The following is a 3,442-nucleotide window of genomic DNA, read 5'->3' as shown; positions in this document are numbered from 1 at the left end:
ACTCATGTGCACAGAGCCACTCACACATATACACACATACACATTGTTTAAAATAAAATAAATCTAGTAAAAGAAAAAAGAAACTAGCCTTAACTATTTTACAGTATAAAATCTGACTTATTCTAGCCAGAAAATTTGAACTCCAAGCTATTTCATATCTTTAAGTTAAACACTAAGTATAAAACTATGTAAAAATTTTATTGCATGATGAAAGCCCACATCAAAACGACTTCAGCTAGAAGTGTGTCAAGAACATGCTAGGAGCTTGATTCTCATTAGACTAAATATGAGGTTAGGGTAAATAGAACTAAGGGCTAAGGTTCAAACTTAAAGAGAAAGACAGAGAGACTCTGCCTGGAATGGAAATATGAACCAAGTAGCCACGAGTGTAGAGGCCCCTGGAAGTCACCTTTATTGCTTTGTCCTTCAAGAACATTTTAAGTGTGGAGCCCAGTATTTAAAAATAAATGAGAATCATTTATTCATTCAACAAACATTTACTGCTAAGTTAAAGACTGGTGAATATGAATGAATTATTCTGAACTGATTGTATTACCTATCTTGTATGTTCTTCATGTCTGAAATACTTTATGTTATTTTAACTGACAAATTGTTCAGTTTCAGTGTTCGTTGATAGTAACTGTTAATACTATTGATGTCTGATTTTTCTACATAGGATTCACTTTTTGCTTACATTTTTATATTGTGTGTGCACATGGTCATCAGAGTGTGGAGTTGGTTTTCCCCTTCCCACCATGTGGCTTGGGGGGACTGAATTCAGGTTCTCAGGCCTGGGAACAAGTACCCTTCCCTACTGAGCCTTCTCAGGTATATGCATATATATATATATATATATATATACACATATATATACACATATATATTTATTAAATATGCATTTAAATATTTATTTTAAAATATATTAAATTAAACTATTTTATTCATATAAATATATATTAAATAAGTATATATTCAGGATATATATATATATATATATATACTAAAAACAGAGCTAGAATTAACATTAAGTGAAAATTAATTTTTCAATTGATACTAAATTTAGAAACTTTGAAAACCTGGGGGTTGGGAGAAGGCATTTAATTATTTTTGTTTGGCTTTTCAGAGTGCCTGAAGTTTGAGTCCTAGCTCATCCAGTGGTCAGTGAGCATGTTGTTAGGTGTTCTAATGAGACTCAGCACGCACTAGGGCTGTGTTGGGCCCTAGGGTGTGGCCCCAATATTGATGAAGGAAAATAAGTCTTCTCTCATTGCTCTCTGAATAGAATCTCGGTCGCATCTTCCTACCACCCACCCTATCACAGAGCTATTTTCTGAAGGTTGTCCATAGAGACCCACAGAGGTACAATTACTGAGTGGCACAGGTGTGACTCTAAGATGCTGCCTAATCAGAGCTGTCATAACAAGGCTGCTACTAAAGTCAAGGGAAACGCAGCTGAATGGTGATGGGCTTCCTTTGCATGGCTGAGGACTAACACTGTAGCCTTTTGTGATGCATTTGCTCAGTTCAGCTTCCCGTATGAGTGAGGCTGTCTAAATCCCAACACAAAACCTCTGCTCCATAGAGAGTTCACATCCAGAGCAAAAATGACAGAAAGATCTGTTTAAGTTGAAAGTAGAGAGGATAGAAGAGTTGTAATGCACCCCTTTCCCGTGTGTTCAGTAGGAGTAAGCCCCAAGCTCGCTGTCTTTCTTCTAATTTCTTGTGGATATTTCTAGCAGAGCCCCTACAAACAAGCTCCATTAGATCTGTCTCTTGTCAAGCAGCTCTGACAATGTGGACCTACCTGATCCATATGCTGTCTCCATCTTGCTCAGGTTGAGAGCCTTGCCCACACTCCTCTCAGCCTCTCCCTTTCCAGCCTTTCCCCTTTTAAATTGCACAACTGGCAGGACTCTGGGTCTGACTCCATCCCAGGGCTTCAGAAAAATAGCAAAGAACTCTCAGCTTCAGTGTGCCCAGGACCTGGGAGGAAGGATAGACAGTCAGATGGACGGCAGGCCCAGGGCTGGAGTGGGAATCCAGCATTAGCCAATTTTGCAGGTGTTGCTTCTGTAGGTTGAAACCAGGTGACAATCTACGGCCATACCACCCTGAACACGTCCGATCTCATCTGATCTCGGAAGCTAAGCAGGGTCGGGCCTGGTTAGTACTTGGATGGGAGACCACCTGGGAATACCGGGTGCTGTAGGCATAAAAGAAAAAGAAAGAGAGAGAGAGAGAAAGAGAGAGAGAGAGAGAGAGAGAGAGAGAGAGAGAGAGAAAGGAAGAAAGAAACCAGGTGCCATTAACAACAAACACAAAGGAAAGGGGCTTCAGGTGCAGCAGGAGGCACCTGTCTCACTGGCCTGAGGTAGGGCCTCTGAATAGCACAGGACCAGGAGCAGCAGGAGGCACCTGTCCCACTGGCCTGAGGTCTGGCCTCAGGGAGTATATGACTTGTTTTACAATTCTGTAAAACAGGCCTTGACTGTTTGACCGTGTCTGCAAACTATCCCTTGTTTGGAAGTTCATCGTTACTTCCCATCTCCTCAACTAATAACCTCGAATCTTTCTATTGGAAAATGAATACAGTTAGAGCCATCAAGGACATCCAGCAGGGAGGTCCATAGTTTCTCTTACCCATATCCACTTCTCCCCTGATTCTCAGCGACAGCAAAGATGGCTTTCCCTGACGCTCAAGCTCAAGTCTATGTTGTTCCCCCACACCCACTCTCAAGCTTTGGTTTCACCTGGAAATGCAGTAATATCCTTTTCATTTGAAAATGCCAGGGCCTCTACTAATTCTGCCCTCTGGACAATGTCTGCTCTCACGTTCTCCTTTTATTCAGTCAACCTCCTGGGCTTCTGTGTCAGGGAGGACTCTGATACTGGCTCTCTCTGTGGGTTGTCTCTGTAGCTCACATCCGGGTGCTTTCTTAGTCTCTTGCTGTTCCTTCCACATTTCTTTCACAAGCTCATTTTCTCTATGTGGGAAGACTACTGTTGCCTCCTGAGTCAACCTTTACCCCCCCGACCTCCTCTACTCTTATGGTAGCTTTAGCTGATCCCCAGGTCCTGCTCAGCCTCTTGGATACACCCACATGGCCAAGGAACTTGCACAGGGCTCCTCTCATTACCAATAGTCCCAGACTGACTTCTTCATTTACACTGTGTAACAAGCACTAGACCAGATTTTATTCCAGCTGCTGGGGATGGGACACGGTAATGTATGTCTACCTCTCAGGGCAAGGGTGGAGACAATAGCTAACAAATAGATATCAGGGGGTAGCATGCAAGTACTCTTTGAGAGAGTAAGATAGGCTCCCTTTTTGAAGGTTGCCACTTGAGTACAGACCTGAAGGAGAAGGAGGCTCAGTGTGTGTGTGGTGGGGGGGGGGGGGGGGGGGGGGGGGGAGGAGCTGGGAGGGGGGCTAGGGGTTCC

The 3,442-nt window shown here is 43.1% G+C and overlaps 1 non-coding gene across 1 annotated transcript; it reads left to right on the top strand.

The window, feature by feature from the left end:
• The first annotated feature begins 2,093 nt into the window (after window positions 1–2,093).
• LOC116085543 lies at window positions 2,094–2,212 on the top strand. Its single transcript, XR_004116628.1, has one exon. It is a non-coding gene; the product is annotated as a 5S ribosomal RNA (ribosomal RNA).
• Window positions 2,213–3,442: the final 1,230 nt, after the last annotated feature.

This window comes from Mastomys coucha, unplaced genomic scaffold (genome assembly GCF_008632895.1).
Source record: "Mastomys coucha isolate ucsf_1 unplaced genomic scaffold, UCSF_Mcou_1 pScaffold9, whole genome shotgun sequence".
In the NCBI taxonomy this organism is placed as follows: Eukaryota; Metazoa; Chordata; class Mammalia; order Rodentia; family Muridae; genus Mastomys; species Mastomys coucha.
Note: the sequence above shows the minus strand (reverse complement) of the source record. Positions and strands in the feature narration are given on the sequence as shown.